At 38.2% G+C, this 12,500-nt stretch overlaps 1 pseudogene; it reads right to left on the bottom strand.

Annotated features, from left to right (window-relative positions):
- The window catches only part of LOC133634247 (adhesion G protein-coupled receptor L3-like), a 334,776-nt pseudogene that overhangs the window by 218,659 nt on the left and 103,617 nt on the right, over positions 1-12,500 (bottom strand).

The raw sequence follows: 12,500 nt of genomic DNA, 5'->3' as shown, positions 1-12,500 counted from the left end.
TGTTTAGCTGATTGGAGAGCTAGCTTGCGCAGCTAGTGGGTCCATGACCATGACTTCTGTTTTGTTTGATCAGCCGTTTTACTGCCCTGTTTACAGACACCGTTTGGAAACAGTTAAAGTATGTAAATAAACATTCTGTGTAAATAAGTCATTTCTCAATGTATATACCTGCTACTTATGTAGGGAAAATATGTATGCCTTCTGACATGTGACATGTGACATGAGACTGACCTGAGCATGTCTGACATCTGACATGAGACTGACCTGAGTGACATGTGACATGTGACATGTGACTGACCTGAGTGACATGATCTTGTAGGCGTCAGGCAGGTAGCAGCGAGTGTTCTCCATCTGGGCGGGGTCAGAGTCACAGATCTTGTCGTCCGTGTCCGGCCGTAGTTGGCGCTCTCGATCATGATGACATCAGTGCCCGGGCAGCGCAGCTCGATGGGGTATGACTCACATGGACAGCTCCCTGCGCACCACCGCCATGGGGATGGGAGCACGGCTGGAGGGCTGCAACCACACAACATGTAAATATTCACTACATCACTGTATGTATTCACTACATCACTGCAAATATCACTACATCACTGTAAATATTCACTACATCACTGTAATATTCACTACATCATAGCCGCAACTCTTGTCAACAAGCTGTCCCACCACTCTGGTCGCTTTGGTGTAGAACACATTAAAGCCTTCTACAGAAAGCTAGGAGTATCCAACAATGATTTCAAATTAGAAATGGTCACAGCTGATGAGGTGTTTAAAAAATTGAGCGCGCTCCACCCTAACAAGGCCACCGGCCTTGATAATATTCCCTCCAGATTCCTCAGGGGCTCTGCCTCCATCATTGCCCCGATCATCACGCACATAATAAACCTCTCAATTACACAAGGCCAAGTACAAAAAGATTTTAAGATAGCAAGAGTAACTCCCCTCTTTAAAAAAGGAAGCAAATTGGAACCTGGCAACTACCGACCTGTTTCTATTCTCAGTTCCATTTCCGAAGTAATGGAGAAAATAGTTTATGAACAGGTCGATAGTTACCTTGCCACTAATAAACTCATGTACAAAATTCCAATCCGGCTTCAGAACTAACCACTCCACTGACACATGCCTTCTCTATCTGACTTCAGAACTAACCACTTCACTGACACATGCCTTCTCTATCTGACTTCAGAACTAACCACTCCACTGACACATGCCCTTCTCTATCTGACTTCAGAACTAACCACTCCACTGACACATGCCTTCTCTATCTGAGCGACCACATCAAACATGAGGTGGACGCGGGCAAATACTGCGGCATGGTCATGCTGGACCTTCAGAAGGTCTTTGACACCGTTAACCACGCTATACTGCTGGATAAGCTCAGAGCAATCGGATTTAACATAAACCTCTTGGAGCTGGATGCAGTCTTACTTGGAGGGGGAGGGAGCAGGTGGTAGAGGTGAACGGCACCGTGTCCCCCCCCCCCCCCCCCTCTCTCAGTGAGCTGTGGAGTCCCCCAAGGCAGTATATTGGGACCCTTTACTGTTCCTAATATACATAAACGACATGCCATCAGCATGCGACTGTGAATTGTTTTTGTTTGCGGATGACTCTGCCCTGCTGGTATCAGACAAGGACAAGTCACAGGTGGAGAAAATCCTCAGTGCTGAGCTCTGTAGAACTTGCACCTGGCTCGCTGACAACAAGCTATCCATACACTTGGGTAAAACTGAATGCATCCTGTTTGGGTCCCACATCAACCTTAAGAAAGTCAATGACTTCACCATAAAAGTGGGTGACATTGTTATCACCAGGAAAGATGAGGTCACCTACCTAGGTTCCATTCTAGAGGCTAACCTTTCCTGTGATAAAATGGCAACCAAGGTAATCAGAAAGGTTAACCAACGAACGAGATTTCTCTACAGAATCTCCTCTCTGGTCAACAAAAGCACCTTGAGGATTCTGGCGGGAACTCTCGTTCAACCCTTTTTCCATTACGCATGCACCTCCTGGTACCCTAGCACCTCCAAAACCCTCAAATCTAAACTCCAAACATCTCAGAACAAGCTAGTCAGGTTACTTCTAGACCTCCACCCCAGATCCCACCTCACTCCTACCCACTTCTCCAAAGTGGGCTGGCTCAAGGTGGAGGACAGAGTTAAACAACTTGCACTGAGCCTAGTCTATAAAATCCGCTACACCTCCCTGATACCGAAGTACATGTCAAACTACTTCCTTAACGTAAATGACCGCCATAACCACAACACCAGGGGGAGCTCCACTAACCACGTTAAACCCAGATTCCGAACTAACAAAGGTCTTAACTCATTCTCTTTCTATGCCACATCAATGTGGAATGCGCTCCCAACAGGTATAAAAGAAAGGGCATCTCTATCCTCCTTCAAAACCGCAATAAAAGTTCACCTCCAGGCAGCTACAACCCTAAACTAACATTGCTAATAATCAAATGTAAACAATCAAATGCAGATACTTTTTCTTATGCCTTCTGATCTCTCTCTCTCTCTCTCTCTCTCTCTCTCTCTCTCTCTCTCTTCTCTCTCTCTCTCTCTCTCTCTCTCTCTCTCTCTCTCTCTATGTCCACTACTTGATGTCCATATCCCCCCCCCCCCCCCCCCCCTCCACACCCCTGATTGTAAATAATGTAAATAATTCAATGTGATTATCTTGTGTGATGACTGTATTATGATGATAGTATATTTGATAGTATATATCTGTATCATGAATCAATTTAAGTGGACCCCGACTTAAACAAGTTGGAAAACTTATTGGGGTGTTACCATTTAGTGGTCAATTGTACGGAATATGTACTTCACTGTGCAACCTACTAATAAAAGTCTCAATCAATCCAAAAATATTCACTACATCACTGTAAATATTCACTACATCATTGTAAATATTCACTACATCACTGTAAATATTCACTACATCATTGTAAATATTCACTACATCACTGTAAATATTCACTACATCACTGTATGTATGGATGAACATGTGCACACATGCTAGCTTCATTAGTTGGGTTAGGTTCATCATTAGGCTGGACAATGAGCAGAACGTTCCGGCTTTTAGCTCGGTGCCTAGCACACTTGCTTTGGAAGCAGGGTGTCAGACACATTTACACATTCTAACTTTCCATCAGTTTCAGATGAATCCTGCTGATGAATCCTGACTCCTGCCGATGAATCCTGACTCCTGCTGATGAATCCTGACTCCTGCTGATGAATCCTGACTCCTGCTGATGAATCCTGACTCCTGCCGATGAATCCTGACTCCTGCTGATGAATCCTGACTCCTGCTGATGAATCCTGACTCCTGCCGATGAATCCTGACTCCTGCTGATGAATCCTGACTCCTGCTGATGAATCCTGACTCCTGCTGATGAATCCTGACTCCTGCCGATGAATCCTGACTCCTGCTGATGAATCCTGACTCATGCTGATGAATCCTGACTCCTGCTGATGAATCCTGACTCCTGCTGATGAATCCTGACTCCTGCTGATGAATCCTGACTCCTGCTGATGAATCCTGAATCCTGCTGATGAATCCTGACTCCTGCCGATGAATCCTGACTCCTGCCGATGAATCCTGACTCCTGCTGATGAATCCTGACTCCTGCCGATGAATCCTGAATCCCGCTGATGAATCCTGCTGATAAATCCTGAATCCTGCTGATGAATCCTGATTCCTGCTGATGAATCCTGACTCATGCTGATGAATCCTGACTCCTGCTGATGAATACTGACTCCTGCTGATGAATACTGACTCCTGCTGATGAATACTGACTCCTGCTGATGAATACTGACTCCTGCTGATGAATACTGACTCCTGCTGATGAATACTGACTCCTGCTGATGAATCCTGACTCATGCTGATGAATCCTGACTCCTGCTGATGAATACTGACTCCTGCTGATGAATACTGACTCCTGCTGATGAATCCTGACTCATGCTGATGAATCCTGACTCCTGCTGATGAATCCTGACTCCTGCTGATGAATCCTGACTCATGCTGATGAATCCTGACTCCTGCTGATGAATCCTGACTCCTGCTGATGCTTGTAGATGGAGTGCGAGTCTTCTCAGTAATTAAGTGAAAGATGTCGTTAGTCTCAGTGGACTTCAAATGACTGATCTGGCCCACATCTTATTTCTGCTCTTTTTTAATGAGTGCATCTCAAGAAGCCATCTTACTGTAACTCATTTGTATTTATTTATGTGTGGTATCTATTCATCTTACTGTATCTCATTTGTATTTATTTATGTGTGGTATTTATTCATCTTACTGTATCTCATTTGTATTTATTTATGTGTGGTATTTATTCATCTTACTGTAACTCATTTTTATTTATTTATGTGTGGTATTTATTCATCTTACTGTAACTCATTTGTATTTATTTATGTGTGGTATTTATTCATCTTACTGTAACTCATTTGTATTTATTTATGTGTGGTATTTATTCATCTTACTGTATCTCATTTGTATTTATTTATGTGTGGTATTTATTCATCTTACTGTATCTCATTTTTATTTATTTATGTGTGGTATTTATTCATCTTACTGTATCTCATTTTTATTTATTTATGTGTGGTATTTATTCATCTTACTGTATCTCATTTTTATTTATTTATGTGTGGTATTTATTCATCTTACTGTAACTCATTTGTATTAATTTATGTGTGGTATTTATTCATCTTACTGTAACTCATTTGTATTTATTTATGTGTGGTATTTATTCATCTTACTGTATCTCATTTTTATTTATTTATGTGTGGTATTTATTCATTTTACTGTATCTCATTTTTATTTATTTATGTGTGGTATTTATTCATCTTACTGTATCTCATTTTTATTTATTTATGTGTGGTATTTATTCATCTTACTGTATCTCATTTTTATTTATTTATGTGTGGTATTTATTAATCTTACTGTATATAATTTTTATTTATTTATGTGTGGTATTTATTCATCTTACTGTAACTCATTTTTATTTATTTATGTGTGGTATCTATTCATCTTACTGTATCTCATTTTTATTTATTTATGTGTGGTATTTATTCATCTTGTAGCTGAGATAGGCTCCAGCGCCCCCCGCGACCCCAAAGGGACTAAGCGGTAGAAAATGGATGGATTTATTCATCTTACTGTAACTCATTTGTATTTATTTATGTATGTTATTTGATCATCGTACTGTAACTCATTTTTATTCATTTAAGTGTGTTATTTATTCATCTTACTGTAACTCATTTTTATTCATTTAAGTATGTTATTTATTCATCTTACTGTAACTCATTTTTATTCATTTAAGTATGTTATTTATTCATCTTACTGTAAATCATTTTTATTTATTTAAGTATGTTATTTATTCATTTTTATTTATTTATTCATCTTATTTAATTATTTTACTGTAACTAAGTGTTTCCCAATTATTTTTTATGTATTCATATATTATATTTATTCATTTTACTGTAACTCAGTGCTTCTCAATTATTTATCGATGTTATTTATTATTTTTACTGTAACTCAGTGCTTCTCAATTATTCATTTATTTAATTTATTATTTTTACTTTAACTCAATGCTTCTCAATTATTTTTATTTATTTTTTTATTATATTTGTTTATTTTACTGTAACTCAGAGCTTCTTAATTATTTATATTGTTGTAAGTACACCTCCGCATAAGATTGTATTCTTATCAACGTTAAAGAAAACAACACAGCAGTCTTTCCTGGTTTCTCACCGTGGCAAAAGTAAAGCCCGAGGCTGCATACCCTTCATCATATTCTAGTACGGCAAATAAAAAGTACCCCCCCACCCCCAATAATACTACATGTGTGTATTGGTGGTGTGCCCCCCCTGCAGGTTAGAGTACAATAATACTACATGTGTGTATTGGTGGTGTGCCCCCCCTGCAAGTTAGAGTACAATAATACTACATGTGTGTATTGGTGGTGTGCCCCCCTGCAGGTTAGAGTACAATAATACTACATGTGTGTATTGGTGGTGTGTCCCCCCTGCAAGTTAGAGTACAATAATACTACATGTGTGTATTGGTGGTGTGTCCCCCCCTGCAAGTTAGAGTACAATAATACTACATGTGTGTATTGGTGGTGTGTCCCCCCTGCAAGTTAGAGTACAATAATACTACATGTGTGTATTGGTGGTGTGTCCCTTCTGCAAGTTAGAGTACAATAATACTACATGTGTGTATTGGTGGTGTGCCCCCCCTGCAAGTTAGAGTACAATAATACTACATGTGTGTATTGGTGGTGTGCCCCCCTGCAGGTTAGAGTACAATAATACTACATGTGTGTATTGGTGGTGTGTCCCCCCTGCAAGTTAGAGTACAATAATACTACATGTGTGTATTGGTGGTGTGTCCCCCCCTGCAAGTTAGAGTACAATAATACTACATGTGTGTATTGGTGGTGTGTCCCCCCTGCAAGTTAGAGTACAATAATACTACATGTGTGTATTGGTGGTGTGCCCCCCTGCAGGTTAGAGTACAATAATACTACATGTGTGTATTGGTGGTGTGTCCCCCCTGCAAGTTAGAGTACAATAATACTACATGTGTGTATTGGTGGTGTGTCCCTTCTGCAAGTTAGAGTACAATAATACTACATGTGTGTATTGGTGGTGTGCCCCCCTGCAGGTTAGAGTACAATAATACTACATGTGTGTATTGGTGGTGTGCCCCCCCTGCAGGTTAGAGTACAATAATACTACATGTGTGTATTGGTGGTGTGTCCCCCCTGCAAGTTAGAGTACAATAATACTACATGTGTGTATTGGTGGTGTGTCCCCCTGCAAGTTAGAGTACAATAATACTACATGTGTGTATTGGTGGTGTGTCCCGCCTGCAAGTTAGAGTACAATAATACTACATGTGTGTATTGGTGGTGTGTCCCCCCTGCAAGTTAGAGTACAACAATACTACATGTGTGTATTGGTGGTGTGCCCCCCCTGCAGGTTAGAGTACAATAATACTACATGTGTGTATTGGTGGTGTGTCCCCCCTGCAAGTTAGAGTACAATAATACTACATGTGTGTATTGGTGGTGTGTCCCCCCTGCAAGTTAGAGTACAATAATACTACATGTGTGTATTGGTGGTGTGCCCCCCTGCAAGTTAGAGTACAATAATACTACATGTGTGTATTGGTGGTGTGTCCCCCTGCAAGTTAGAGTACAATAATACTACATGTGTGTATTGGTGGTGTGCCCCCCTGCAAGTTAGAGTACAATAATACTACATGTGTGTATTGGTGGTGTGTCCCCCCTGCAGGTTAGAGTACAATAATACTACATGTGTGTATTGGTGGTGTGTCCCCCCTGCAAGTTAGAGTACAATAATACTACATGTGTGTATTGGTGGTGTGCCCACCCTGCAGGTTAGAGTACAATAATACTACATGTGTGTATTGGTGGTGTGCCCCCCCCCTGCAAGTTAGAGTACAATCATACTACATGTGTGTGTTGGTGGTGTGTCCCTTCTGCAAGTTAGAGTACAATAATACTACATGTGTGTATTGGTGGTGTCCCCCCCCTGCAAGTTAGAGTACAATAATACTACATGTGTGTATTGGTGGTGTGTCCCCTGCCCTGCAAGTTAGAGTACAATAATACTACATGTGTGTATTGGTGGTGCGCCCCCCCTGCAAGTTAGAGTACAATAATACTACATGTGTGTATTGGTGGTGTGTCCCCCCTGCAAGTTAGAGTACAATAATACTACATGTGTGTATTGGTGGTGTGCCCCCCCTGCAAGTTAGAGTACAATAATACTACATGTGTGTATTGGTGGTGTGTCCCCCCTGCAAGTTAGAGTACAATAATACTACATGTGTGTATTGGTGGTGTGCCCCCCCTGCAAGTTAGAGTACAATAATACTACATGTGTGTATTGGTGGTGTGCCCCCCCTGCAAGTTAGAGTACAATAATACTACATGTGTGTATTGGTGGTGTGTGTGCATGTTCCAGGGGGGGTTGTGGTGGTTATGGAAGAAAGTGGGTGTTGTTGTTGTGTTGCACACCTGTGGTCATCCCCAGGTAGATGAGACATGATCAACACACCTGCATGTGTGGGAGGAGCCATCTAAATGGAACTAGTGTAAATACACCTGGGCCACAACAATGTAGATAATGGGAGTATTGTGCAATACTCCATTTACATGTGGTGACCTGATTATTAGCAAGTATTAGTGATATTGTTATTATAAGTGCTAACACAGAGGAACTACTTTTAGAGAGCTAACTAGCTTATGCTGCTATATTGACATATTGAGCTGCTGTATCGCCTCTGAGTTGGTGAAAGTTAATTGTAGATGATAAATCATGTCTCTCACCTGGATAGTAGAAGGTTGTGGACATAAACCCACAAGTTGGTCCACTTTGACATCCAACTTAGACCCGGAGATGGCCAGAAAGACACAACAAACTATTTTTTGTAACCCTTCATGAGGAATTTGATGAGTTATCGATGTAAAGGGGAAGATACAACCATCCCATCATTCTTTATCCCAGTGAGAGCAGACATTGTACAGTAAGTGATTGTTTTATTATGTTTGTACATCTTGTTTAGCACTTAGCAATACTGCTACATGATGCTTAGTGTTTGACTAAAGCTGCATCTGTTTAGCACACTAAAACTTGTAGATCATCCTCCTTATATTCAGGCTGAAAAATAGAAGTTTCTGGATCATCATTTGTCCCAAAGTAGTCTTTGTTGTCTCTCATCAAGTCTGCCATGATTAGTAGTCTTCTTGTTGTTGTTGAAGGGAAAGTGAACGTTGTGTGAAAATAGTACACCGTCGTATGCTTAAAGTGATCAAAATATGTAAATACTACATGTTATTATGAATGTTACTAGATACTACATATATACTTACATCATGTATATATTACATGTTATTATGAATGTTACTACATGACATATACTTACATCATGTATATATTACATGTTATTATGAATGTTACTAGATACTACATATATACTTACATCATGTATATATTACATGTTATTATGAATGTTACTAGATACTACATATATACTTACATCATGTATATATTACATGTTATTATGAATGTTACTACATGACATATATACTTACATCATGTATATATTACATGTTATTATGAATGTTACTACATGACATATATACTTACATCATGTATATATTACATGTTATTATGAATGTTACTAGATACTGCATATATACTTACATCATGTATACATTACATGTTATTATGAATGTTACTACATGACATATATACTTACATCATGTATATATTACATGTTATTATGAATGTTACTAGATACTACATATATACTTACATCATGTATATATTACATGTTTTTATGAATGTTACTAGATACTACATATATACTTACATCATGTATATATTACATGTTATTATGAATGTTACTAGATAGTACATATATACTTACATCATGTATATATTACATGTTATTATGAATGTTACTAGATACTACATATATACTTACATCATGTATATATTACATGTTATTATGAATGTTACTAGATACTACATATATACTTACATCATGTATATGGTACATGTTATTATGAATGTTACTAGATATTACATATATACTTACATCATGTATATATTACATGTTATTATGAATGTTAGTAGATACTACATATATACTTACATTGTGTATATAAAACATTGATGGAGGTTTTTGGAGGGTTTTTTAGAGCACTTTCCTTTCCTCCATTGTTAGCTGACTTTTGCTAACATTATTGTATTGAACTTATTGACAATAAGATATAACTATGATGTAAATAAGTACATCATTAACTATGTATGAAAGACAACTGATGTATTTACAAATCCGGGATGTAAATTGTGTTCCAAAATGACAACAGGAAGTGAACATAAGTGTTAGTAGTTGTGGAAAAGGGGGAGGATTAAATAAGTTTTGCTTCTTCCTACTCCTTTTCGGACATGTTGTACAGACAACTGGAACATATGTGATGCATCATGTTGTGTACATGTTGCACATACACTTACATACACATACACATTACATACACGTACATACACAACATATGTGATGCATCATGTTGTGTACATGTTGCACATACACTTACATACACATTACATACACGTACATACACATACACAACATATGTGATGCATCATGTTGTGTACATGTTGCACATATGTCAAATATGTGATGCATCATGTTGTGTACATGTTGCACATACACGTACATACACATACACATTACATACACGTACATACACATACACAACATATGTGATGCATCATGTTGTGTACATGTTGCACATATGTCAAATATGTGATGCATCATGTTGTGTACATGTTGCACATACACTTACATACACATACACTTACATACACATACACATTACATACACATACACAACATATGTGATGCATCATGTTGTGTACATGTTGCACATACACTGCCAGCATCCAACTTAACATTAGCAACTTTACATGGCAATCTATTCATGTTGAAAACTACAAGATGCATCAAACAGCTGCTGTGTGTATACTTACAGGACACACACTTTCAAGGCACAACACAAGACTGGCAAAGACTACTTCCTGACAAAGACTACTTCCTGACAAAGACTACTTCCTGGCTGTTCATGACAACAAGAAATGTACACACACACTCACCAGTCATACTGACTTTAAACACAAACACACACACACACACACACACACACACACACTCACACACACACACACGCACACACACGCACACACGCGCACACACACGCACACACACACACACACACAGAGACAGACACACACACACACACACACACACACACACACACACAGACAGACACAGACACACACACACACACACACACACACACACACACACACACACACACACACACACACACACACACACATCAACAATGAAGGTTTCATCCTTAAAGGCAGAGCAGCAACTTTCTTGCTCTCCTTTTTCTGGTAACCATAGCAACCCTCTCGCCCCTCCTCCCCTCTGTGCTGCCATTGGGCGGAGGATCGTCATGGCAACGTGGATGCAGCCAGGAATCTGAATGAGCACGAATATACACATTCTAGTACTTAATACTGCACTTATAAACACATACTAGTACTTAATACTGCAATTATACACACATACTACTACTTATTACTGCAATTATACACACATACAAGTACTTAATACTGCAATTACACACATACAAGTACTTAATACTGCAATTATACACACATACAAGTACTTAATACTGCAATTACACACATACAAGTACTTAATACTGCACTTATAAACACATACTACTACTTAATACTGCACTTATACACACATACTACTACTTATTACTGCTCTTATACACACATACAAGTACTTAATACTGCACTTATACACACATACTAGTACTTAATACTGCACTTATACACACATACTACTACTTATTACTGCTCTTATACACACATACAAGTACTTAATACTGCACTTATACACACATACTAGTACTTATTACTGCAATTATACACACATACTACTACTTATTACTGCTCTAATACACACATACAAGTACAAAATACTGCTCTAATACACACACACAAGTACTTAATACTGCAATTATACACACATTCTAGTGCTTAATACTGCAATTATACACACATACAAGTACTTAATACTGCAATTATGCACACATTCTAGTACTTAATACTGCAATTATACACACATTCTAGTACTTAATACTGCAATTATACGCAAATACAAGTACTTAATACTGCACTAATACACGCATACAAGTACTTAATACTGCAATTATACACACATACAAGTACTCTTAAACACACATGCAAGTACTTAATACTGCAATTATACACACATACAAGTACTTAATACGGCACTAATACACACATACAAGTACTCAATACTGCAATTATACACACATATAAGTACTCTTATACATGTACAAGTACTTACTACTGCAATTTTACACACATAAAAGTACTTAATACTGCACAAATACACACATACAAGTACTCATACTGCAATTATACACACATATACGTACTCTTATAGACATACAAGTACTTAATACTGCAATTTTACACACATAAAAGTACTTCATACTGCATTAATACACACATACAAGTACATAATACTGCACTAATACACACATATAAGTAAATAATACTACACTTCATACACACATATAAGTACATGATACTACACTTCATACACACATAAGTACATGATACTGTCCTTCATACACACATATAAGTACATGATACTGTCCTTCATACACACATATAAGTACATGATACTGTCCTTCATACACACATATAAGTACATGATACTGTCCTTCATACACACATATAAGTACATGATACTGTCCTTCATACACACATATAAGTACATAATACTACACTTCATACACACATATAAGTACATGATACTGTCCTTCATACACACATATAAGTACATAA

Source organism: Entelurus aequoreus, linkage group LG18 (genome assembly GCF_033978785.1).
Source record: "Entelurus aequoreus isolate RoL-2023_Sb linkage group LG18, RoL_Eaeq_v1.1, whole genome shotgun sequence".
NCBI lineage: Eukaryota > Metazoa > Chordata > Actinopteri > Syngnathiformes > Syngnathidae > Entelurus > Entelurus aequoreus.
Note: the sequence above shows the minus strand (reverse complement) of the source record. Positions and strands in the feature narration are given on the sequence as shown.